General features: G+C 46.8%; 1 protein-coding gene and 1 long non-coding RNA gene across 3 annotated transcripts in view; one reads left to right on the top strand and one right to left on the bottom strand.

Annotated features, from left to right (window-relative positions):
• Window positions 1-27566, bottom strand: part of TMEM268 (transmembrane protein 268) — a 208451-nt gene that overhangs the window by 127527 nt on the left and 53358 nt on the right. The window lies entirely within an intron of this gene.
• Window positions 10678-26922, top strand: LOC145717107 (uncharacterized). The gene is made up of 3 exons (XR_014140136.1): window positions 10678-10926; window positions 12576-12706; window positions 24873-26922. It is a non-coding gene; the product is annotated as an uncharacterized LOC145717107 (long non-coding RNA).

The following is a 27566-nucleotide window of genomic DNA, read 5'->3' as shown; positions in this document are numbered from 1 at the left end:
TTGAGGCTCTTTGCACTTTCCTTCCACATACTTTTTTTTCTTTTTTTCCTTCCACATCCTTAACCAATGGCTGACTCCAGGCACCCATGTTCCCATTTTGCAGACAATGAAACTTGGACACAGTGACAAAATGCTTTAGGAAAGCACAAAGTAATGCTAGAAGTCAGGTCCGAACCGAAAGTCCAGCTCATCCACTCCTGTGATCTCCTTCAGCAAGCTCCTTACCTCCCTGAGCCTGAGTTTCTCCATCAGAGGTCACTGACAGGATCTAGAGGGTAAAGCAAATGTATGTTGAGACCTTGGGGGTAAGTGGGAACAGAACTTGGCCTTGCTTCTTCACCCTACAGCCTCGTTCCTCACAGCCCTCAGTGAAACTCATGACTAATGGCTTTTGGGGGGCAGAAAGACCCTTACTATGCCATGGCCATTTCTATGGTAGGATCTGTGGGGCCCAGAAACTAGGACAAAGTCAGGGTTCTCAGAGAAGACAGCACTTAGGCTGACACCTGAGGGATGAGTAGGAATTGGTCAGGCAAAGAGAGAGGCCTTGAAGCAAGAGAGAGGGGTAGAATATTCAAGTCACCAAAATCAAAGAGGTGAGACCTCCTAAGGACCGGGAGATCGTGTGAGTGGGAGGTTTCCAAAACTCCAGGGAGGATGACCTGCAGGCATCAGACTGGGTTCTGTGAGGACGAAGATGGTAAACAAAGCAGGGTCGGCCAGATCTGATGTCCAGGAAAGCAAAGACAAGGAGAAACCACCCCAGACCGCCCCGAAGGTATCAAGATCTCCAGATCTCTCAGCACAGGGGGCCCCTCGATGGAAGAGCGCTCCCCTCCCTACCCCACCTGGAACAGGGTCTCATGGGGAGCTTTAGGAGCATGGACCCACCTGCCCTCCCAACAGTCCCAGGAGGGGGCTCTGTGAGTACAACCTCCTGTGTGGATGAGGACACTGAGCACCCAGGGGTCACACAACTTGTCCTAGGTCACAGAACTGGCAATGATGAAGCCAAGACTTAAATCCCAGCAGACTGGCTTCAAGGGTGTGTTCTCCTAACCGCTTCGCCTGATCGGCTCTAGAGATGAAGAAACACATCTTTTCTCACTCTCCTCACCCCAATCCCAGCATTACCAACCAATTTCTGACAAGCACGACTATGGGGAACGAAGTGCCCCTGCAGGCCCCAGATAATCCAGACCACGGAGGGGCGCGTTCTCATGAGAAACTCCCCTTGACATCAGGGCTGTGTGTGTGTGTGTGTGTGTGTACCATTCTTTCTGAGTTGGTTGGTGTCACTCGGTTCTGGAGCCAAGCAAAACCTGGTTCACACTCTACCTGTAGGCCCTACAAGCTGTGATGTAGGGCAAGCCAGGGAAACTCCGGGAGCCTCCATGTGCCCATTTGTAAAGTGAAGAGAGGGTGGTACTTGCCCCCCGGGGCTGCTGGGTACAACACCAAGGAGGTGCCTGGCACAGGGGCAGAGCCCAGTCAAGGGCGGCTGGGGATTTCCGTTCTTGGTGGGCTGACCCTGGGGTTTCTGAGTTCACAGAGCTGGGGGCCACCAGGCCCCAAGATGGAGATCTCACCAGGATACCTGCCGCTTTCTGGGCCCTGGTCTGGTTGTCAGCAGGTCTCCCGGGCAACCTCATGAGGCCCATTTCTCTCACACTCCTGCCTTCTCTGCACACCCCCCGGGATCAGAAACCCTGTTCCCAACCCAGGAAACAACAGATGCTGTCGAGGATGTGGAGAAAGCAGAACACTTTCACACTGTTCGTGGGAATGCAAGCTGGTGCAGCCACTCTGGAAAACAGTATGGAGGTTCTTCAAAAAGTTGAAAGTAGAGCTACCATACGATCCAGCAATTGCACTACTGGGTATTTACTCCAAAGATACAAATGTAGGGATCCGAAGGGGTACGTGCACCCCAATGTTTACAACAGCAATGTCCACAATAGCCAAACTATGGAAAGAGCCCAGATGTCCATCGACAGATGAATGGATAAAGAAGATGTGGTATATATATGTGTGTGTGTGTGTATATGTTATCACACACAATGGAATACTACTCAGCCATCAAAAAGAATGAAATCTTGCCATTTGCAACAATGTGGATGGAACTGGAGGGTAATTATGCTAAGTGAAATAAGTCAGTCAGAGAAACAATTATCATATGATCTCACTCGTGGAATTTAAGAAACAAAACAGATGAACATAGGGGAAGGAAAGGAAAAATATAATAAGATGAAAACAGAGAGGGAGACAAACCGTAAGAGTTGCTGAATTCAAGGAAACAAAGTGAGGGCTGCGGAAGGGGAATTGGGTGGGGGATGAGGTAACTGGATGATGGGCATTAAGGAGGGCAATTGATGGAATGAGCACTGGGTGTTATATGCAACAGATGAATCACTAAATTCTACCTCTGGAACTAAAAAAAAAAGGACCCCTGTTCCCCAAAATGCCTGTGACAGCCAAAGGAGACCAGGTATATGAGTTTGCTGGGACTGCCATAGCAAAGTACCACAGAGGGGCATCAACAACAGACATTTACTCCCTACAGTTCTGGAGACCAGAAGTCCAAGATCAAGGTGTCAGCAGGGTTGGTTTTTCTGAGGAAGAAACCCTTTCCTCACCTTGCAAATGGTCATCTCCTCCCTGTGTCCTCACATGGTCCTCCCTCTGAGTGTCTATGTCCTAACTTCCTCTTCCTATAAGGACACCAGTCATACTGAATTAGGGCCCACACTAATGACCTCATTTTAAATTAATTCTCTCTTTTTAAACCCTATCTTTACATATAGCCATAATCTGAGGTATTGGGGGTGAGGACTTTGACACATGAATTTTGGCGGGCGGTGGAGACACAACTCAGCCCAGAACATCAGTTATATAATGCATCTGGTGCAGTGCTTGGCATTTGTGAGCACTCAAGAAGTGGTACCAAAGGTGAGGGTGATGATAGAGGACAATGACTCGCTCCGGACTGGGAACCACTATGACAGGGTGACAAGCCACAGCTCAGGAGCCATTGGGAAGTCCTTCTGGGTCAAAAGGAGTCCTGGGAGTTGGGGGGCCATGCATCTAATGAATGTGTGCATCCATTGACTTTGGGGTCAGAGCCACATAGGGTTTGGACCCTCATGACAGCACTCAGCAGGTGAAGACCCTGAGCAAACCATCCCATGTAGCTAAGCCTCGACTTCCCTCATGTGTCAAGGTGACACCTGACAGAGCCTGGCAGGGAGAGGGGCCCTGCACTCACGCTTTCCTCCATCTACAAGCAGGAAGACCAGTCTGGCCATCTACCAGTCACGACCGTGGGCAAGCCCCTCTCAGGGGCTTGGTCTCTGCAGCTCTTGACTGGGAATAATAATCCCAGCCCCACGGGGTTGTCGTAAGGTGGAAATGAGTCAAGGTGTGTGAAAGCACTTTGTCAACTGCAGAGTGCTCTGTACGGGTCAGCTGCGAGCCTCCTTTCAGGACGCATCGCCTCAGAGGTCTTCGTGAGAGGCTGCTCACACCCACGCATCCGATTCCAAGAAAACGCACAAGAGGTGGGGGCCGAGTGGTTTCGTCCCTCATGACTCACAGAGGCTACTCCTGCCAGCTATTCAAATCCTGTGGCTAGAGCAGCTGTGCATTTTGACTATTCAACCAAGTTTGCTAACCACTCCCTAAGGCTGCACCTCACGCCCACTCTTCTCTGGTCCAGAGGGAGAGAGTGGAGGGCCAAGGTGACAGGGAAATTTATCCCAAGGCCATGCGACCGTCACAGGGGAGCGGTGCCAACGGCAGGGAAGCTGGGACGGGGGGCAGGAATCTTCTGGTCTGGGGGTGGGTGCTCATCTCTGACAGCAGGAGATCCAAGTAGAAAAGTGCAGGAGGTGGTGGGAGATGCTGGGTAGGGATGGGTGGGGGGGGGGGATGATAAACGGGGATATCACCTGTGGTGAGGCTAGAATTGCAGAAATGAGAGTCAGAGCACAGAAACGAGAAGAAAGAGAGGGTACAGGAGAAGAGGAGGGGAAGGACAAGGGAGCAAAGGGAGAAACCTCAGAAAACACCGACATTCTGGATCTTAGGAAGAAAGGGAGCCAACGTGCTGATAGGTGAAGCAGAGCCACGAGGGGCTGGAAGGGGTCTCGGCTCTGTCACTGGAATGAAGACCACAGGCGGGGCAGCTGGAAGAACAGAAGTTTGTTTTCTCACAGCTCTGGAAGCCAGTCGTCTGAGGTCAGGGTGCCAGCATGGCGGGGTTCTGGGGGGGCTCCCCTCCTGGCTGGCAGACAGGCCACCTTCTCGCTGCATGCTCACGTGGTGGAGTTTGGAGCTTCTCTTCTCATGAAGAAACTAAGGCGATTGGATCAAGTCTCCACCCTTACCAAGCAGATAACCTAATCACTCCCCTAATGGCCCTGGCTCCAAATACAGTCACATTGGGGGTTAGGGCTTCAATATATCAGTGTGGTGGTGGGGATGGGGGGGGGGGAGACACATCATTCAGTCATAGCAGGAGGGCAGAGGTGACATAAAAGAGGGAAGCTTGCAGCCGAGGTGGAGGTCCTGGTATCTCACGGGGTCTAGAACACACACTGCCAAGAGTCTCCACCTGGTAGCGAGAGTCCTGTGTCCAGACCTCCCTCTGTGCCTCTAGAGGGTGGACCTTGTGGACAAGCCCCTTCTCCTCCCTGGTCTGTTTCTGGGTAGCTACATTGCAGGAGGGGACCCTTTTCTCCAAGATCCCCGGGATCTTATCAGGCTGTCACGTAAGCGATGAGTGACTCTGGGGCTCAAAGAAGAGTCAGATAGTTTTCAAACAGGCCCATTCAAGGCAAAAAGAAGGAAAGAGAGGTAGTACAAAGGTTAGAGGCTTGAGAGCCTCCTTGAGAGCGAGGGAGTCTGTCTCAGCCGGCCCCTGAAGCCCACTGGAAGAAGTTGCCTCGGGAAGGCTCTGGGCTTTGAGAGAGGGAGAGTGGAATGCTGCATTTCCCCACCCACCCAACTCCTCCCTGCAAAACTGGTGGTGATTAACTCTAGATTAATTTTGAGAGCCATCATCTTCTCAAAAAAAGGTTTGGCTTCAGAGCAAACACTGAGGCCCATTTCTTTGCATGTTTAATTAGGGGAAGGCTGTTTCCCTGATGTGACTCTGTGGGTCTCAGACTGCCATACATCCCTCAGAGTCTGTCTGGAGCCCATGACGAGAGGCCCAGGTCCTGAAAGGGCTCCCAGCACTGGGAGAGATGGGGTGCGGAGGGCTGAGGTTGGGGGAAGCAGGGAGGTCAGGAGGAGCACAGAAGAAGGGCATTTAATTGAGCCGGTAGTTCGGCGGGAGGGAGGCAGATCTAGAAGGCTTCCTAGAAGAGGTGATATCTGAGCAAAAGCCTAGGAGTGAGAGAAAAGCTCATGCATTTGAGCCTGTCCCTGGTTCAGAGAGGAAGAGGGGACAGGTTAGTAGGGCCAGCACCCCAAGAACCTGGAAGTTCTGTGGTGAAGAGTGGACTCTTTCCCCTTTCCTTCCCCTATGTTCATCTGTTTTGTTTCTTAAATTCCACATGAGTGAGATCATATGATAATTGTTTCTCTGACTGACTTATTTCACTTAGCATAATTACCCTCCAGTTCCATCCACATTGTTGCAAATGGCAACAGGGGAATGGGGAGCCACTGAAGAGTTTGAGCGGGAGCGCAGCTTGATCCGACTTGGTTTGTTCTTTCCTTTGTACGTCTGGAGGAAGTGGGAATTGGACCTTGAATGCAGGCACCACACTCACGGTGCTGTTCCTCATGCACCTTTACAAAGGCCCCACTGCTGTGTCCCCCATTGATTTACTTTCTGGTGAGGCAATAGATTTTTACTGTTTGGTTTCACCAAGCCTTCGAGGCACACATGAAATAAAATTACAACAGTTGTTTTGTGGAATGTAATGAAGAGCAAAAGTTACCTAGCCCATTTCATAAAGCTATTATAACCTGACGCTTAAACCTGATAGGGATGGCAACATAAAATAAAATGTAAGACACATGTAAATATGGTCCTAGACTTTCTAAAATCTTCAATGAAATATTAGCAACTTGAATTCGGCAATTTGTAAAATATCTTATGATCAAGTATTACCACAAACGTATTCCTCCAGATAATCCATTCATGGAATTTAGCTGTTATGAGCTGAACTGGGTCTCCCCCAAATTCACATGTTGAAGCCCTAACCCCCAGGACCTCAGAATGTGACTGTATCTAGAGATAGGGTCTTTAAAGAGATAATTAAGCTAAAATAAGGTCATCAGGGTAGGTCCTAATCTTGGATTTCTGACCTCTAAAATTATGAGAAAATAAATTTCTGTGGTTCAAGTCACCCAGCCTGAGGTACTTTGTCATGGCCACACCTTAGCAAACTAACACAGACCCACAGTGAAAGAGCAAAGTAGAAAATCTATAGAAACATATCAGCAAATACAGTGAAAGTTAGTAAAATTCAAGCCCTCTTTTAAAACTTTCTTTGACGAGCGACTGGGTGGCTCAGTCGTTAAGCGTCTGCCTTCGGCTCAGGTCATGATCCCAGGGTCCTGGGATGGAGCCCCACATCGGGCTCCCTGCTCCGTGGGAAGCCTGCTTCTCCCTCTCCCACTCCCCCTGCTTGTGTTCCTTTTCTCGCTGTGTTTCTCTCTGTCAAATAAATAAATAAAATCTTTAAAAAATAAAACTTTCTTTGAAGGGTAATGTATCTACAGAAAAGTATGCAAATCCTAAGTGTACAGTCAATGAATTTTCATCCACTACACACACCTCTGTGGGTCAGGAAACAGAAGGAGCAAGTACCCCAGCGGCCTCCTCATGCCCCCTTCAAAATCAATGGGCCTGTTAGCTTCTGAATTGTTTCCCCTGCAAATGCATATGCTGAAGCCCTAACCACCAGTATTACTGCATTTGGAAATAGGGCCTTTAAGAAGGTAATTAATGTTCAGTGAGGTCATAAAGTAAGGCTCCAACCCAATAGGACTGATGTCCTTATAAGAAGAAGAAGAAGGGACACTAGGGAGGCATGGATCAGAGAAAAGGCCATGTGAGGACAGAGCAGGAAGGAGGCCATCTGCAAACCGCGGCGTTCTCAGGAGAAATCAAACCTGCCAACACCTTAATCTTGAACTTCCAGCCTCCAGAAGTATGAGTAAATAAATTTCTATTGTTGAATCCACCCAGTCTGTGGTATTTTGTTATGACAGCCTAAGAAGACTAATAAATACAACGCCTCCCTCCTGTTTTTATTTTTTATTACTTTTTATTATTGCCCCCTCTTGATATATATCCAATTCTTTATAAAATAATGACCTACAGTGGCATGAGGAGGAGGGTAATGAAAAGAACAGTGCCTGGCACACCATCAACTCGGAATAAGCCTTAACCTAGTGCTGAGCGAACAAAGCCAGACATAGAATGGATTTAGGGGCACGTAAAGCACAGGTGTGCGTGTTCTGGTAAAAATGTGCACACACATATGTTTTCCATTCGCCTACACGGCCTTTGCAAAGATAGCATTCAAAGCTAACTGTGCTCTCATTTATTTCTAATTTTTTTCGAGTAAGTCTTACAATTGTTTAAAATCTACCCACGCTGGTGTATGTAGAACTGGTTTGCGGATTCTGGCCGCCGCGTACTGTTTTCTCACGTGCCTGCGCCATATTTGACTTTTCCGTTCGCCCCAGTGGGGTGCCCCGAAGAGCCTCAGTCATCCCGCTACCAAAGGCAATGCTGCAGAGAACAGGTTTGAACGTGTCCCCTTAAGGAACTGTGCAGAGGACCTGAGTGCTCACCAGTGCGTACGGATACATTACCTGGTCTACATTCTGCCTGCTGGCTCTCCCCAGTCCCGGCATCAGCCTACAAGCCACCAACAGTGTGCAAGAGTCCCAGGTTCCCCACATCCCTGGGAACGCTTGACCTTATCCGACTATCTATGTTTGCCAGTCCAGGGAGTGTAACAGTTCACTGTTGTGTTAATTTGTAACAGTTCACTGTCGTGTTAATTTGTATTTATTCCTTAGGGACTTTGAGGGACTCTTCATTTATATTTATGAGCCAGTAAGTTTTCCTTCTCTGTGAATTGCTTATTTGTCAATGTTCTGTTGGGTTCCTGTCTTTTCCTTAACAATTTATAGGACTTCCTGAATATTCTGGGTTTTAGTCACACGTAGGTTTTAGATGTGACGTCTGTTTGTTACATTTGTCTACAGCAGGATTTCGCAATCTCAGCACTATTGACATTTTGGCCAGATACTTCTTCATCAGAGATTTGTCCTCTGCGTTGAAAGATGTTTACCAACACCCGGGGCCTCCACCCACTAGATGCCAGTAGCAACTCCCACCCAGCTGTGACAACTAAAAAAATCTCCCTAGACATTGCCAAATGTCCTGGGGTAGGGAACAAAATCATCCCGTTGTTGAGAACCACTGGTCTGTAGGTTGTCTCTCCATTCAATGCTGATCCCATTGATTAGAAACCCATAATTTTGGTTAAAAAAAATAAAATTCATTCATTTTTCATGTTATACTTTGTTTTTGTGGGTTTTGTTTGAAGACTTCATCACTCTCAGTTTATCAAAATCTTCCCCTACATTTACCCAATCAGCTTTATTGTTTAACTTTTGACATTTAAGTCGTTAAATTATTTGGAGTCCACTTTTGTTTTCCAGGTAAAGTAATGATCCAGTTTTATTCTGATATATGTAGTCAGCCAGTTTTCCAAAGCCATCTAGAAGTCATTGGAAGCTTTCCTGCTGATCTGTGGTGCTGTGTTTGTTACATGTCAAGCTCCCTTCTAGGCATGGTCTGTCTCTGAACTCTCTACCCTCTTCCATTGGTCTGTTTCCCTGTCCTTCCATCGGAATCATATAATTCTTCTATTACTATGACTTTTTAATATATTTTAATATCTAGGAGATGGGTCCCTCTTCTTTTTAAAAGTTGACTCAGTTAACTGCAAACCTTTATACTTTTTAATTTCAGGATAAGTTTCTCAAGTTTCTCAACATATCTGTTTGGAATTCTGACTGCAATTGCATCAAACTTATAAATCAATTCAAAGAGGATTGACATCTGTACAATATTACATTATTCTATCCTGAATATGGGATAGCTCTCCATTTATTCAAAACTTCCTTTTCTGTCCTTTAATTAAATTCAAAGTTTTCTTCCATAGAGGACTTGTTTATTCCCTGATAAATGAATCCCTGGGTATTTTGATGGCTCCTATGAATGACATCATCCTTTCCATTATATTTTATGGTTGGTATTTGCTGGTATGGAGACATGCTATGGATTTTGAGTAGTTGATCTTGCATCTGGTGATCTTGCTAACTCGTCATATTAGTTTTAAAAGAGGATCTGCTGGTTCAGCTGGCTTTCTTTGGAGATGATCATAGCATTTTGTCCCTATGCCCAGCTGTGGGGACAGCTTTGCTAACGCCTGGGCCCCTGCATGGGATCAGCAGTGGCCCAGGCTCACGCTTCAGGTTATGGCTCTTCAGTTTCTGCTCACCAGCTCAGCGGGCCTTCTGGGGCATCACCGTATCAAGGAATGAGGACACAAAGAATCACACAGAACAAGTTTTGGGCAGTGACATCATGTAACCATCACAGAAGCAAGGACTGCCACAGACTCTCCTGGCTCTTGAGCAGAACTCACCCCTTACACCTTACACCTAAGAGACTCCCTAAGATTCCTAGCCATTTTGGGGGGTAGCATAGAGCCTCCAGGGGGAGATAGGGAACTTCCTCCTAATCGGGGCAAAGGAGAGCTCATACAATTCATTCAAAAGAAATTATAAACAACCCGAGTGTCCATCCACAAAAGAACAAATAAATAAATTACGGTATGTCCACCTGGTGAAATACTATACAGCAGCGAAAAATGGGTGAACAAAGGAATTCCTTTGTAAAATATGATGTTAGGTGAAAACAAAAATTGCAGAAAAACACACGCAGTGTGACATAATTTAATAGAGTTTAAAAGCCCACAAAGCAATGCGATACAGATGCATGTATGCTGAGGCAGTAAGAGTAGAGGAGAAATGGCGGGGCTGATAAAGACCTTATTCTAGGGACTGGTTTCTTATTGAGGTGAAAAGGTGGTGGGGAAGACATAATAAGGAAGAGATACCCAGGGGTTTCCATATGATTGGGAATGTTTTGTTTCTTAGGAGAGGTTGGGGATGCCCACTTCCCACGATTCTTTAGGCCCTTCTGCCTTTAAGATATAGTTCCTCATAACTTCCTGTGGCCATGTTTAGGCCCAAAGCTGCAAACACAAATCACAGTTATCGTATTTATGAACAAATCTGTCTCCCCCGCTGAGGCGTGCAGACACACGCCCTTGAGGCCAGAACCACCCAGCTAGAGGTGCCCCCAGGTCCCCAGCCCACTGGGTTTGGGAGTAATTTTGTTACAGAGAAACAGAAAACAATGACAAGGAAGCACTGAGTATTCTTGAGCAAAGCAGGGACACCATGAAAGTGGGATTTTTACCAGGCTACCCTGTGGCCCCTGAAGAGCAAAGAGCTATATTTACTTGTGATCTGCAAAGCCTTAGGTGGTTAGCACACACCCAGAAGAGCCTGCAGCCCCAGACTTCGTGGGCGGGGCAGGCGCAAATTAGTAATTTCAGGGAGGCCACCATGCTTGGTGAACTCTGTACTTTTTTAGATCAATCTACTTGTCTCAAAGGGACACTCCCTGAGGACAAAACATCGACCTCAGGCTGCTCTGCAAACCTCCAGAACCCAGTTGGTCATAGGGAAAGAGCAGCTGATCTATGCTGCTTCCAAGGAAGTGAGGAGACCGTCCCCATCCCGGCCGGGAGATCCCCTGCAGCCATAAAGGACCAAGTGGCCAAGAACGGAACCACACACCCCTAACTTTGCAGCCTGGTAAGACACTACTCCAAGTTTGATGTCCCATTTACCATCTTAACCCATGCTTCCAGTTAGCACAGAGGGGAGGGGTGGGGTCGTGGTGGCCAAAGGAACACTTTCGAAGCCACACCCTTTAGGGAAAAGACAAAGCATTTGGCAAAGGGAGCAGTCTTTTCCCCCTGGGCTGTAGTTTCCAAAGCTGATTCAAAAACAGGTGGAAAATGGGTTTTTCCCTAAAATAAGCTCTAGAAATTGTTCACAAATTGAGCACTTGTAAAAAGAGAGGACAAGGTTGGTGAAAGAAATAGGTTCAGTCCCCTAGGTGGGAAATGTGTGTGTCTTCCTTCCTGTGTGCTGTTAGGAGCTCAGCTTGTGCCTGGGGCAGGGAGACTCTGCTGGTTAGGATCAGAGGCTTCAAAGCAAAATTTCACTCCCCCATTTTGGGAGGTGGAGTAGAGGAGAAGGGTCAACTATGTTTGGGCGCAGGTCACACTGTAAGAAGAAAAAAATGCCCTCCCCCCAACAACCAGCAAAACGGGGTTTGAGAGAGTTGTTGTTGTTTGTTGACATAGATCAAAATTGAAAGGACAGAGGAAGCCAGAATCTCCTTCATTTAATGCAGCTGGAAAAGCTGAGGTCCTGAAGACCGAAGGCGTGGAGCCAAGGTCGTCCGAAGGTTATTGGTGGAGTCAGAACAGAAGCCAGGGGGAACAGCCTGGAAGTGTTTGAGCCTTCGGTTCAGAGGGAGAATGAATGTGAGGGTGAAGAGCTATGTATCTAGGTGTTACGGCTACTGCCGTCCCCAATCCTGTAGGTCACACAAGATGCCGAGGAGGGAAGAGAACTAGAAGACAGGAGCGGGCCCACCCGACAGAGCACGTGCACGGGAGCAGCATCCGGGTCTCTGGGAACGAGCTCTCTCACATCTGGGCACACCAGGGCCTTCCCCAGAAGCTGGGCCTGGGGACGAATCAGATTAGAAATATGGGGGCACACCACTTGAAAAAGAAGGGGTCCTGGGCTGAATGAAAAGGCAGAGAAAGGCGGTAGGGGGAGTGGCTCAGCACCAGAGAGTCCCCATGTAAATCCCAGCTCTGCCCCTTCCAGGGGCATGGCCTTGGGCCTGCACGCCCCGAAGCTTCCAGTTCCTCCTAAAATGGAGACCATAAATATGCATCTTGTAGTGAGCTAACGGTATAGAAGAAGGGCTTAATAAATGTTATTAGCTCCTGAATCCTGAGCTAAACAAAGACGCCCCCCCTTGCATGCATGCACACACAGATCATCTGACAAGACTTAGGGCTGTTTTTAGACCATCCCTTTAGCTGCCTTCATACATATGGGTCTTCTGATGATAGATGTTCTGGACACACCTTCAGTCTTGACCAAATCTGGCTCTCCAATGGACCAGATGAAATCTCAGTGGGTTGTGGAACCAAGACACCCCAGACTCTCCCTTCCCCCTCATTTCCACCGTCCCTGGCTGTGCCCATGATGGCATAGAAGACAGCAGGCAAGAGCGTGGGTTCTGGAGTCAGGCAGCACTGGGTTCAAATCCTGCCCCCGCCTTGAACTGGGCTGGGTAAACTTGGCCAAGTGCCCACATCTCTGTCTTCGTTTCCTTTTCTGTAAAACTGCAATAACAACAAAGGCCTATTTTGCAGAGTTGCCGTGAAGTTTAAAAGAGAAGTCATCAAAGCCAGGTCGGCCAGCATTTGTGGTGGTTGCTGCTGGGAATACCGGACGCCATGAATTCAGGGCAGGCTGCCTTCCCCGGGACAGGTGGCCAGGTCTGGTGAGTCTTAGAAATTCTGCCCGTGCTGTGTAGTAGTGGTGTGATCCTGAGCAAGTCGCTAAACCTCCCTGAGCCTCCATTTCCCTCCTATGGACAATAGACATAATGCTGCCCAGATCTCAGAGGGCTTCTGCAAAATCCAGCTAAGACAATGGAAATAAAAGCAGTTAGAAGACTTTGTGGCCTGACTCCACCCAAGGATGAGTATTATTCAGATGTGACTGGACATCTGTAATGCAGAAATGCTTTCATCCCACAATTACCCAGCATGTGGGCAGAAAAAGAGATGAAAATTAGAATGAGAAAGCTAAGAGGAAATCAAAGGATTTTAAAACCTTCTAATGGCATAAAAATTCACTTGAAGTAGAACATCAGAATGTCATCTGAACTGGTTTTGGGTTGCTATCCTCCTCTTTCAGCTGAGATTTTTTTTTATTTTCCAAGAATATTTGTCTTTTCTCTTTTCTCTCAAGTTACTAAACCCTATCAACATTCCACTTAAGAGCTTTAGTAAGAACAATCATCCATAGGATTTGTCAGAAGCCAAAATAAAATTGCACGAGACAACATACACGAGGCCACTCTAAAGCAACACTGGCCGTTCCCAAGAATGGGATGAGGCAGTCCAGAGCCCCTTAAAAGCATCAGTTCCAGAAGTGTACTGTCTTTTCTGGGTCTGAAAGTGGCTAGGAACAGGACACTCTGCATGCCTTTTGGCCTTTCAACAACCCAAGTAGGTCAGTAGATTGGGATTCATGAGCACCGCCTTCGTGTTGACCACAAGGAGTCTCGGAGGAGTGAAGTGACTTGCCCAAGGTCACACTGGGGATGAACAGGAATGAATACTTGTGTCCCTACAGGGCTGGTTCCATGGGTCTCCAAGCGGGAGACCAAGGGTGCCAGTCCCCACACAAAATCCCCTACTCAGGGAGGAATTCAAGACCTCAGTCTCCTACTGGAGAGTCAATGTGACTCAGTCCCCCCGGGCCCGACTCCCCCACCTCCAACCTCCCCCAACACACAGAGCAGCCCAGCTGACCGCAACGGGGGCTTCTGACAACTGCTGCAGGTGGGCAGGCCTGGCTGTGACTGGAAAGCCAGAAGGTTCTGCCCCACAGTTTCCAGGATCTGACGTGTCTGCCCGCTGCTCACCTGCTGAGGGAAATCTCTCTCCCCAGACCTTGTCAGCCCGTTTACAGTAAAGTCATCTTCTGTAGCTCCCAGCCCCAGGCTCTGATTAGTCATGTCCCCTCCCATTTCCCTTTGATATGGGAATACAGAGATCCCAGAAATGGAGGAAACCACCACCATTTTTTGAGCCTCACAAGGCCCTGTACATCTAGGCTACCAGCACCCCCAGACTTCTAAGAGTGGGGGGAAAAAAAAAAAAAGCCCAGACTATCTAACCCAGGGATGGGCAAACTTTTTCTGTAAAAGGCCAAAGAATAAGTATGTCAGTTTTGGTGGATCACATCCATTCGCCATAGCATATTCTTGTTTTATTTTTAAAACACCCTTTAAGATTGTAAAAATCATTCTCACTCAGGGCTACACGCAAGCAGGCCTGTGGCAGAATTAGGCCCCAAGGCCATGGTCTGTGATCTCCGATTCATCCAACCCTCCCATTGCACATAGAAAAACTGAGGTCTGAAGAGTTTATAGTACATTTGTCCAAGGTCACTCAGCGATAATGACTGTCACTCATACTCTGATCTGACTCCCGGGCCACTCTGCCTCTAGAATTAAAAGTACTTTATTTTATTCTATATCTTCAAAAATCTGTTAACCCCTAGTTTTTAACCAAAATACTTAATTGCATTTTTGGTATTTAATAGTACAAATGCTATGCAGGAATGCAATAGAAGAAAAAAAATGTTATTTAAAATCAAAACTAGCTATGATTGCTTCTGCTTCCCAAAGACAAGTAAAAACATTCCTATCAGGACACCTGGGTGGCTCAGTCCATTAAGCATCTGCCTTCAGTTCAGGTCATGATCCTGGGGTCCTGGGATCGAGTCCTGGGTTGCATCAGGCTCCCTGCTCAGCGGGGAGTCTGCTTCCTCCTCTGCCCCTCCCCTTGCTTGTGCTTGCTCGCTTGCTCGCTCTCTCTCTCACATCTCTCTCTCAAATAAATAAATAAAATCTTAAAAAAAAACCCATTCCTATCAGAGGAAAGATACAGCTGTGCAGTGCCCTCTTCTCTGGCAGAACTGATAGAGAAAGGATAGGCTGACATTTCCAAGCCTGTCTTGGTTCTCACCAGTGAAAAGGCAGGTGTGGGGGGTGTTGAAGAAGACTGTCATTGCTCTGCTGTCTTTGTGCAAAGGGAGACCCCCAGGCCTAAATTGCTCTACTTAATAAAAGAAGGAGAACCGGGGGCTCAGGGGTGGAGGTCCTAAGAATGGGTACAAAGAGGGAGTTAGAGGAGAAACAGGACAGCAGAGGGACGTGAGGATGTGGTGCAGACAGGATGGTAAGATAAGGGATGTCTGATGTTAGCATTAAGGGATTTGCATTAATAGGAGCTAACCACCCCCTTCACATCCCTCAAACCTCTTCTAGAGTGTGCGGCACACAAAAGCCTTCCTTGCAGGAGCATCTTTGTTGTTGTTGAGCAGATTGAAGGAGAGTGGGTGGACAAGGGCAGCACACACACAGGCAATCCGAGAACTGAAGGAACACATCCATCAGGGTCAATGTCAGGAGAGGTGGCCAGGAAAATATGAGCCTCTCCTCACCACAGAATCGCGAGCTCAGTATCTCAGTATTTCCCTTTCTTCTTGCCGTCAGAACCCCAGTCCTGCTGGGGGCCACAGAGTGCCTGACCCTGTTCAAGATCCTCAATTTCCTAGAAGGAACAAACATGGCTAGCACCACACGTTCTGTCTTTCTTCCTTCTCTGTGCACACGCGTGCACACACACACATGCATGCACACACACACACAATAGCTAGGGTGCAGGAACCATCTTGCGGTTGTCCAGTAGAACTCTCCGCAGTGATGGAAATGTTCTCTATTTGCACCAACTTCATGCAGTGGCCACTACCCACTTGAAATGCTGCTAGCATGACCAAGCAACTGAATTCTTTGTGATTTTTATTTTTATTGAATTTTGATTAATCTAAATTTCAACAGCTACTTGGCGGGTAGGGGCTACCTTATTGGACAGCTAGGCTAGAATCGTAGGATCTCTGACCCTCATTAGATGCCACTTACCCCCAAACTCGTTGTGTAAGAAAAATAAATCCCTAATTTTTAGGTCACTGTTTTCTGGTACCTGCAGCCAAATGCATTCTAACTGACCGTACTGGGGAGAGAGACTGGGAGATCCCCAGAGCTCCCACGGTCCAGAGGATCATATCCAAGCCATCAACCCAATTTTAGTTGCATCTCATAGGACATCAGCTAACATCAGGGTAGGAGAATATCCCAAAGAGAAGGGAAGGGTGGAATGGAGCCACCCCCTCCCTCACTCAGATTCTCTCTTTGACCAAAGACATGAAGGCCTAAACAGCCAAGGTTCGGGGAAGCTGGCAACCTGGGATCGAAACGAATATAGAGGTAGAGGTACATGGAGGCCACTGTGTGCTGGCTTGGATCCTTTCCCTGCTACACTCACCTGGGGCAAGTCACTTCCTCTCTCTGAAGCTCATATCCCTTGTGTGGAAAGTGGAGGACAATCAAGCTCTTCCTGGCTACCTCAAGGCAATAAGGCATAGGGCCCAACTAAGAAGGGTTAGAAATACATTTCATACACAGGAAAGGGCTAGTGAGGAAATCCCACAGAAGGATGCTCCTGGAAGGACTGGAGGCTTCATAATGTCCCAGCACCTGGTCTGAGACACAGGAGCACCTAACATCCTGGTCTGGTTGGTTCTTCAGATTCCATCTTTAAGTTGGAGAGAGTTCCACCAGCCTTGCTAAGGGCCAGAGAGGGAACATGGGGTGGCCTGGAGCTGAAGGAGTCCAATTCTCATAAACAAGTACGGCGAAGGCACAAGGCACCAACCCCTTGAGTGACCATGTCAGGAGGTCCCTGGAATGACCGCAGATCAGTACCCGAAGACAGGTGCAACCTAACTGAGTCCTTATCACTGCCCCACGGGAGGGATTTACAGCCCCCCAATCACAAGGGGGCAGATCCAAATACAGAGTAGGTAGAAGATTAGCAAGGTTTCCAGGGTAGCTTCGAAATGGGGAGCTAGGAAGAATGGATCCCCTCCCAGGGAACACAAAGAGAGAAATCCAAGGGGGCAGAGTATTTGTGGAAAACAATTTGGACCAGAAAAACAGTCTCTCAGCGAGAAGTATAGAGAAAGGCTTATACATCCCCACCTTCGGCCATTACCTACCAACAATGCCAAAGAGATCCATGTTGTAGTTAGCTCCCTATTGTTTAAGGACCATTTCCCTTTTAAAGAGACATAATCATGACTCTCATAGAAATATAAAATCAACATGTATCAAAGACTTTGTTTAGCTCGTTAATTAGTGAGGGAACCAGCGGGATGCCAGGACTGGTTTACAGAATCGCATATACACAGGAAGAAATGCTGCAGTGAAATCACAAAAAGATACACAACTGGCTTATTCCACAGGGGTGTGGTAAACCAGTTGTACTTCCACGGGGGGAAAAAATTCATTTGTCTATCCCTGGACAAGAGCCTTTTGCATTGCTCCTGTTACCTACAACCTAGACAGTTGTGAAATAGTTCAAAGGCAGCGAAAGGCACAGAGGCCTCAAAGACACCTCGTTTTCCACTGAAGACACTCAGTCAGGTTTTCGGGCCAGGTCAGAGTCAGGCACCATCTGTCCTTCAGCATCTAGGCCGTACCTCTCAGAGATGTCAGGGGGATCGGCCCTCACAATGGATGCCAACATTCCAGGAAGCTCAGGCTGGGTTCTGGAGCCGGGAGATGGGATGTAAGCACTAAGGGTGTGCAATATAGGATTCTCCAGCTCAAAGAGACCAAATACTAAGGACTTTATCTTATAGAAGCAGAAACTGAGGCCCAGAGAGGAAAGGGTTTTTCCCAAAGACAGAGCAGAGCAGGAATGACACCTTACCCTCTACCAAGTAACACTGCAAAAGGAGATTCCAAGAGGCTACTCATGCCCCCTGGCCTCAGGAGGGTGACCACGGGAGCCCGCCCCCACCTCTTCCCTGTGTTCTTTCCATCCCTGAATCATGTTTGCAAAACAGGGATGGTAATAATACCTCCCTCCCTGTGCTGGACGATGTGAGGTTCAAAAGGCATGATTTACATAAAATGCCTCCTAGCAGGTGCCTCACTGGAGTCATTTCCCTTCCCCCTCCTGAGTGGCCCTGTGACCCCAGGGCAGTGACAGGGGTCATTCTGCTTTCACTCCCCCGAGGGGTTGCAACAAAACAGAAAGACCACAGCCTCTTGCCCAGGATGAGTCACACGCTCCTTTCTGGCCCAGATTCAATTAGACCGGAACGGCCTCGAGCTACCACCGCATTTCCTGTGCCAAGCTGGCCCATTAAAATCAATTTTGAGGAAAACACACAAAAAGAAGAAAGCACACAAAAGAGTAAGTCTAACAGTGGCTCCCACCAGGAGGGGCTCAGGGGCGGGGGTCAGACAGTGGGTGGTAGAGATGGCTAGGCAGCAGTGGGAACGGGGACCCAGAGCCCCGGGGAATATTCCCCCCAGCACAGGGAACCCGCAAACAGAGATACTGAGTTTGTTTCCCAGCAGGCTAAAGTCGGCATGACCTTCAAACAGCCCGCAGGGCAGGGCTCTGTGCGTCTTCTGGGTCCTGATATGACTGAGCATCCGTCACAGAACCATGTTGTGAGCAACTCAGGCTCAGTTCTCTGCCACAGTCTCAATTTCGGGGCATCCCTGATTTCCCTCTGAAGAGGCCCCAGGCTAGAAAGTGGTGGGGTTTTGTTTTGTTTTTTTCACATCAATGGGCAATGGAGCCTTTCCCCTTCTCTGGGAGGAAAAGTGGGCAAAAAGCATCAAATTCAGACAGAAAGGGACCCCTAAAGCTTCGGGCTTCAGCCTGCTGACTTCTGCTAGGTCAACCAGAAACCCCAGTAAGGGCAGAATCCTGGTTCTTCCAGGACTGATCAAAATCAGACCTCGGAGGAAGGCCCTTCACATCTCTTCTGACACTTTGGAGTTTACAGACCAGTTTCTTGTCCCGTTTGAGAAAATCTGACCCTCTTATGCCAGATGAGGAACTGGGGACATGCAGCTAAGGCAGGATTAGAACCCATGTCTTCCATCGTAGATGTCAGCTGTAGCGATGGGGAACTGAGGCCAGAGAAGGGAAAACAACCTGCCTGAGGATACCCAGCAGGTAACCAGCGGGTCTGGGATTGGAACCTGTGTCCATCCCAGCTCAAAGCTCTTGCATTCTACCACCTTGCCTCTCTCCTTGGAGATCTCCAACCACAGAAACTCTATCTGTGGCACCAAAGACATTGTTTCTTAGCACAAGGATGGCAAATAGATTTCCTCTGAGGTGGATGGGTTGGCAATGGCTGCCTGGAGCTCCCTGTTGAGAAGACCACGGGTGGACATGAGCTCAGCAGAGGAGGGGACACTCGCTGGGCCATGTCTGCCATCAGTATTAGAAGTAGACTTGTCACTCTCGATTTCCTGTCCCTGTCCAGATTCTATTTTCACTCCTTTTCTCCTGTGTTGAGTGGCATTACTGTAGGCAGACCAGGAAAATGGCAGAAAATAGTCCAATCTGGAGCTCAGTCTACTCCCTGAGATTGACAATAAGATAAATGTTGACTTTCAACTCCTGAGGGCAGCCATCTTTAGAAGAATTCCAATCGCTCTTGGAAAAATCAAAGTTCATAGCTTGAATCCATAGCTACCCTGGGAGGGGAAGTGCCTCCCACTATGCGAATTTAACATATTTCTCTGCAGTGGATGGCTACTCCCAATTCTTCCCGCCTTGTAATTATTATTAGGACTACATATTCTTTTTGCCCTGTGACTTGACACTACCTCTGAGTAGAAAAGGTAAAGTACGCATCCAAGCCCATCAACATTTAAGAAGTTGATTAGAATTTGAGCTGCTCCCAGCTTGCTGCTCTGCTTAAAGCCTGTACAAGAGCCAGGGCCCTTCCTGTTCGGCCTGTATCTGGTTCCCTGGAGTGATGGCTACATGGATAGCCATCCTAGCAGTGGGGAGACTGAGGGCAAAGAAGGAAAAGTGATCCTCTGTAGAGAATGAGAAAGTGATGCAAGGTTAGGGTCGCTAAAGACTCTCTCCCAACTCTAGCACCCCGGATGTCTCCCAGACCAATACTCTAGAGTCTGCAATTTTCATACTATTTAGAAGAACACAAACTGTAGGTAAAGAAATCATTGCAAATCATGATCCCAGAGGCAAGCCCAATCCTGGCCGGTGTCAGCAAGTGAGACCGGGACTATTGCTTCTCTCTGAAGAAGTAAGACTCCAGATGCAAGGATTCGACTCAAGGAATCAGCAGGTGCATCTCCTGTATTAGAAGGTCTCATTCTGCCCACAGGCATCATTGTCCCATTTGAATCAAAGTGACAGGACCAGAGTCCCTGGGCCACACTCCTCCTAAGATCTATTTGCCCTCTGATCAAAGGAGATTTGAGGCACTCCCAGGAGCCCTTCCATCTCACAGCTGTCAGTGCTGGGTGCTGACACCTTCAATCTCATTCCCATCTTGAATTCTTAATAACATGAAATCACAAACCATGCACCAAGACAACGAAGTCCTCTCTTTGATATTCCAGTGCAAGCCACGGAGAGAAGGGCTAAAAAGATTGAGACAGAATGAGACAGGCCCTGGATCTATTCAACAAACTTACAGGGGCGAGGCTGAGTGTGCTCAGGTAATGAGCAAATGAAATAGCTTTTGTTCCACTTTCCCCTGGGACAACATTATATGACATTGTTTTCTCTCTTCGGAAAGCAGATAGAGAAATATGTTTTGAATTAGTGCTTCTAGGAACCGGGAAGTCACCATTTAAAGGGACATGACCTGTGTAGGATGGAAGGACCTGATCTGATGCAATGTGCAGAGGAGGATCCAGTGTACCAGGTGGTCCCCTGAGATTGGGCAAGTCTCTTTCCTCTCCTGGTCCTCAGTATTCCCCAGAATTTGAGGGTTGGGGAAGGATCAGAAAAGCCCAGCTCAGGCATTCAGAATTCAGCTCCTCAGAAATTGTCCTGCTTTGGTGCCCTTGACCTTGTCCCTGAAAAACCAGCAGGATCTGCAGATGCCAAGGAATTGGATCTAATTTTGTTTGCATTTAAACCAACTAAGCAAACAAAGCATTTACTTTGTGTTGAAGATTCAGGAAAACCGCCAGAATCACTTCTGTGACAAAAGGAAAATGACCAAGTGTGTTCATCTTAACACCATCAAAACAAATTAAAATTTTCCCCGACTTTGAGAAAAACATGGTCACACTTAAGTGCTAAATCTCTAGCATTGACTATTATGAAATTTAAAATCATTAATTTTCACATTAACGATGTTTTGCTTTAATTTCCACACTAACCATCATTTTATGACTTACACAAATATTTAAGCATTATTGTGAAAGTATTTAAAGCAACTGATGACAAAAGATCTTCAATACATATAATAGAAAACTAAATTACCAAGTTTATTACCATTGGAGGAATTTTCATCTTCCTGAAGAATATATTATCAGGGGGCACCTGGGTGGCTCAGTCAGTTGAGTGTCCAACTCTATTTCAGCTCAGGTCATGATCTTGGGGTTGTGAGATCGAGCCCCACGTCAGGCTCTGTGCTCGGTGCAGAGTCTGCTTGTCCATCTCCCTCTGTTCTTCCCTCCACACCCCCCAAATAAATAAATAAATAAAATCCTTTTTTTTTTTCAAAAGAATATTATCAGGAGCTCAAACATGAAGACTGAGAGAAAATGTTATTTTTTGTAGCCTTCTCTCTTGCTGAAAAGTACTATAATACTTAGAAATTGCCCAAGAGAAGCTCTTATTTGTGGCATTATTTTTTCTGACTTGGCAGAGACAGCACTGAAACCCAGGTCCCTTGCTTCCTAGTTCAGTTCTCAGGCCACAGCACAACTGTCTTCATGTTATGAATTAGCTCTCTCTGAAAAGGCTTCTTGTCTCCAAAATAGGACTCTTCCCAACCACTAGGTAAAGCTTGTGAAGGCTTTCATAATGACTCATGCAGAAGCAAAGATTCCCCAGCACAGAAGCAAGTCATAATATAAACACCCCACAGCCTGGGGCTGTGACAAAGCTCTGGTCCCGGTGTGCCATGGGCAGTCCCCAAACCAAGATGGCCCCAGCATGGCTAACCCCAGAGAGCACTAGAGACTTAGGAAAATGCCCTCTGGTGACTCCTTTGCCCTTACAGTGAAGAGAACGTCCTCCTCCTGTCTGCCTCTTTTCTCTCTCTCTTTCCATCCATCCCTCTTTCCCTTCAGTTGTCTGTCTGTTGTAGATCGGATCCATTAAGGCCTCAATTCTCATCCCATCCTATGCCCATATCTTTGCCGTTTAACAGTGAAGCGCTGTCCCACTCTGTCTTTGGCTCCTACCCTGAGACTTGCTTTGGCCAGTGGGATGTTAGCAGACATGTCCCAAGCTGAAGCAAGACAAATTACCTGCATGTTTCCGCTCATTATTTGTGGTCTCTTCCACAAGTGTGGGCTAGCCTGCTGGGATATGAGAGACACATGAAGCAGAGTCAAGTCACCCCGGCTACAAAGTCATGGCCACCCTTGATCATCCAGTAGCTAGCCAACTCTCCAGACGTGTGACCAGCTCAGCCAGTTTCAACAGAGCTGACTAGCTGACCACCCCAGACATGAGTAATAAACAGGCATTGTCATTGTCACCTACTGAGGTTTTGCGGTTCTTTATTACTCAGCACTACTGTGGCAATAAATAACTGATACAAGACCCAGCCACATTTGACCAGTGTCTTCTACGTCATAGGCTGGCTTCTGAACAGTAGAACAAAGTCAGTCATGGCCCTTCCTCTTGGGATTCCGGGCTACTAGAAAAGACACACAGAGCACCCTTCTATCTAGGAGGATCTTGTCCCACCATCCCCTAGCAGAACTCCCAAGACCTAGCTTCTGTCCTCTTACCAACAAGAACAGTGATCTGAAGGCAGAATGAGGTAGTGGAATCTCATTAAAGACAAGGTCCAGGTGCAACTGACAAATCATTTTTAGGAAAAAACAGCTGTTAATCACACATGGTTTTATTCTCCCACATAAAGAGCCCAGAGGTGGGCATTCCAGAGAGTGTATAATGTTCTGCAAAGCCACCCAAGATCCTTATCTGGATGCTCCACCATCCTCAACAGGGCTTCCACCTCATAATCCATGACAGCTACTCAAGCTCCAGCTATTACCTCCACATTCCAGCCAGCAGGATGGAGGAAGGACAAAAGAATGTTTCCAGAAGTCACACAGGACACTACCACTTACATGCCATTGGCCAGAACTTTGTCTCATGGCCACCTCTACTGCAAAGAAGACTGGAAATGAAGTCTTTTTTTCCAGACAGCTCTATGCCTAATCACAAATTGGTGTTTCTATTATTAAGAGGGAAGTGGAGGATGGAAATTGGGAAACAATTAGTAGTTTCTGCTATAAGTACAAACAGGTTTTAGTTCAAAAAGACCTAGGTCCATAAGACAGCTCAACCAGGGGCTCAACCTCTAACTTTGGGAAAATGCTTTCCCTCTTTGGGCCTCAGCATCCTAACCTATATCTTGGGGCAAGGGAGAGAGCAGGTCTGCATGGCTCTTTCCTTTCCAGGATCATAGAGCAAAGATTCTGAAGGGACTGGCCTTCCATCAGATGCTGGCAGAGATACACCTGTTTATACACTCAGCTGACACTTCCCCCTTCAGTCTGAATGCATTTATGGAACAAAAAGGCAAGCATCAAGCACAAACTTGCATCGGACATATGGAGAGAGCTACATGAGCTCTTTCATGGCCGCTTTTCAAGTTATATAGAAGTGGCAGTCTTGGGGGTCTAGAAACCTCTTGGCTGGCCTGAGCCATTACCCTCAGGCACCTAGTAATGGTCAGAACAAAGAGTTGATTATGCTGTTCAACTCCTACCCTGGACCCAGTACAAGGAAGCTGTGTGACTCAAAAAGATTTGAGAAGGGGCAGTCAGATATTCAAAATCCAGCCAGGCAATGTTTATGTGGCCCTGTTTGGAGAGAGAAGAGAGAAAAATACATTTTAATTTACCACCACACATAGCCTATATGTGTACTTTATAGAGGGAAGAAACCTTTGCTCAGAGTCTAATTAAGACCTTCTACAAGTGTTATAAAGCCTTACAACTCTGTGATTAAACTACCTACTCCCTTGTGGGCTGGGACAATATCTCAGGGCTTTCAAATTTTATAGAGTAAAAGTGTCCTCCATCTAATATACATAAAAACAGCTTCTTTCCAAAAATGCCTAGGTCTATGGGCTTTGTCTTTATCTACCTGGGAATTATCGTTACTGGATTTGTGGCCAAAGTTATTGCACTTTTATAAATCAGACTCATTTAATTTCCAACTCCAACATCCGCTTACTTTCATTTTTAAGTATTTATTTCTCTATTCCCTTGGGAGGGAAAAAAAAATTCAGAATGACACTGAAACCCAGGGCCACCAGAACATTCTGTCTGCCATGAAATTCATGGCTGCCCTGAATTTTGTATGAAACGTCCGAATAACAAAAACAAAATGGCAACATTAGGTATGGAATGTTGACCCAGAACTTTGAGTTCAACGTCTCAAAGAATCCTTAAAAAACTCAACAAGGTATTATGATATCATTTATAGGCATGGACATTGGGGCTCAGAGAAGCCCCATAACACGTCCAAGGTCACACAGCCAACACATAGCTGAGTTGAGATTTCATCCTCCATAGTTGCTCCAGAACAAAGCACTGAGTACAATCCCTGGCACATGGTTAAGACTCATAAATGTTACTATTATGCCAACTCCCCATGAAATGATTCTTGGCAAGGTCGTCCCAAGGTGGGCTCTAACCCCATGTCATGCTGACTTCCATGAAGTCATTCTCCTGTGGGATACCAGCCCCCCACCAACCTACCAAAACCAGAGGATTGGTCTTATGTTGTTGGTTTCTCAGAATGTTGCATTTCACTTTTTAGGGTTTCTTCAGAACAGTCTTAAGAAATCATCTCTTCCATATCCCCAGGGAGCTAACAAACCATCTTGGAAATCAGTTATAAGGTTAAGTGAAGAATCATCATGAAAAGGGTGGAACCTCTCAGTGGTCTCAAACCTTCCTTCACAAAGAGCAGCTTCTAACGTATCCACTGAGACCACCGATGAAGCACATTTTAGGTGGTCAGATGTTCGAAATGGAAAAGGTGCTGCATGTTGCATGCCCAGTAAAGGACTGAGAAAATCCTAGAAGAATGGATGTGGAGACACCAGTAGATAAATCCACTAACTTGGAAACCTTGAATCTCCTTGACTGTTTTCAAAAATGTGTTTTCTGCAAGAACTTGGTGTTTGCCTTATCGCACAGGGCTCTCCTATCCCCCTATATGTTTTCTCACCTCCCCTCTGTTTACTTCTTTCAAGCAGCAAGGCAACAAGAAAGAGATTCTTACTCAAATCCAGTTATATTTATGCAACATCTTCCATGTCTATATGGCACTGTGCTGGGATCTGTGTGTAATATAAGGAGATATAATCAATGGTATTGTTGTTCAGAGGCCAAAAGCTTGTCCACTTATCCTTCAGTCTAGTTACGCCATCCCCTCTGGGTCAGGTAAAATGATGGAGCTTGTGAGCACAGGGATGTGGGTGTCCACACAGAGGCAGCCCTGTGTGACACCAGGGAGGGCACAGATGTCCTACCAAAACCCAGCATACAGTGCCATGCAACAAGCAACTTCATACACGCGGGTCTTCCCACCCTGGGCGAGGTGGGAATTGGGGCTGCCATCTTAGACATGAGCACACGAGACACAGAGAAGGGAAGTGATTTGCCCTGAGCGGGAAGAGCAGAAGTGTGACTCCACCGAAGGGTGAGTAATCTTTGGGGCCTTGGACCTCCCAGATGACTTGGTGTTAAGAGGAAAACATCCTTGGAAGGAATGGGGGAAGCCCACATTTTGTCTCTGCATTACAGGCAGCCCTACACGGCCTTACACTATCCACCTCTACCCACTCTCCTAGAAGAGGAGGGAGGACGAATATAGCTCAGCACCAAGAGGGATTATCCACCAGGCATTCCTGAGAAATTCTCTGTCAGCGCAGCACCTCAGGTGAGAGAGACTTGCCAGGGGCATGCATCCCCTCTTCGGAAGCTCAGGCCTCTCAGTGGCGGCCCCAGAAGGCCCAGAATGAAGCCCTCTGTCTCTGCACCACAGTAAATCCTGCCACTGTGAAGCTTCACCGTAATAAAGAGATGATTCAGGAATGACTCAGAGAAACCATAGAATTTCAGAAATGTTCTCCTGGACCCACAGCAGGTAAAGTGATGCGAGCTTTGTCTTCCTCCTCCAGCCTTTGTACTTGGTGTCAGATCTGAGTAATAAGTGATATATTAAATGACTGGTGACAGTCCTTACCCTTCCTTCCTCCCCAACCCCACCACACTCAGAAGCCAGCCAGCATGACAAAATTTCAATACCAAAACCTTCACCGAGAACAGTGAAACTTTTCTTCTCTTCATTTTCCCACAAGTCTCAAAATGATACTGGAAATTTTTTTCTTTGTCTCCAGTGTAATCGAAAAATATGTCTTTATTTAGAAGCAATCCAAAAGTCAAGCCTATTTTTAGAATGTGAATTTACAGAGGATTTTTCCAAAGGGTTCTTAAGTATCGATTATGTAAGAGCTACAAAAGGGTTTTATTTGTGACAATCACCTTGGGGCTTTGGAGGGGTCCCCGGGGTTAGGATTCCTGGAAATTGAGAAGCCTAAATCCTTTGAAAGAATAAACCAAATTTCCAACTCAAAAAAGTATGGACACGAGATGAGTTCACATTCAAAACGATGCTCTGTAGAAGGGACCCATAAATTCGTCCCATAATGTTTATTATATAGGTCACAGATCTGCTGTCACACAACAAATCAGTATCTCCTAAACTCCACGTAGTCACACAGCATCCTGACTCCACTTCTTATCTCTACCATCATTTCCTTAATCTTTTGCTTTAAACCATCTTATTCTTTTACACTAAAACAAATGTATAATCCTATTACATCCGTGGAAAAGTTCCACACAAAAATAAAGATAATAGAAACAAAATAAGGTGCTTAAATTCTGGTCTGATGCTGGCATCTGCCAAAGACTCTGAGCCTGTAGGCTGTTTTCTTTTTGTTGAAAAGGGAGATCAGCAACTGTTTATAGGACTTACAGAGCAGGTAGCACCTAACTGAGATCTCTCCCTTCATGTAATTGGAAGGACTACAAAGGTAAGATTTCTCTTATATGTGGAAACTAAAAAACAAAACAAACTAACTAAATTAGCTCATAGGTATAAAGAACAGATTGGTAGTTGCCAGAGAGATGAGGGGCATGAGGGGTTTGCGAAGTGGGTGAGGGGGTGCCCAAAGGTATGGCCTTCCCGTGATAAAATACATAAGTCATGCAATGCCATGTACGGCAGGGTTATTGTAGTTAATAACACCGTATTGCATATTTGAAAGTTGCTAAGAGAGTAAATCTTAAAAGCTCTCATCACGGGGGCGGAGCAAGATGGCGGAGGAGTAGGAGACCTGGATTTCGTCTCCTCTCAGGAATTCAGCTGGATAGGGATCAAACCATTCTGAACACCTACAAACCCAACAGGAGATCGAAGAAAGGAATAGCAACAACTCTCTCA

This window comes from Leptonychotes weddellii, chromosome 14, assembly GCF_054177405.1.
Source record: "Leptonychotes weddellii isolate Sample4059 chromosome 14, ASM5417740v2, whole genome shotgun sequence".
In the NCBI taxonomy this organism is placed as follows: domain Eukaryota; kingdom Metazoa; phylum Chordata; class Mammalia; order Carnivora; family Phocidae; genus Leptonychotes; species Leptonychotes weddellii.
The sequence above is the reverse complement of the archived record's forward strand: the minus strand, read 5'-3'. Positions and strand labels throughout refer to the sequence as shown.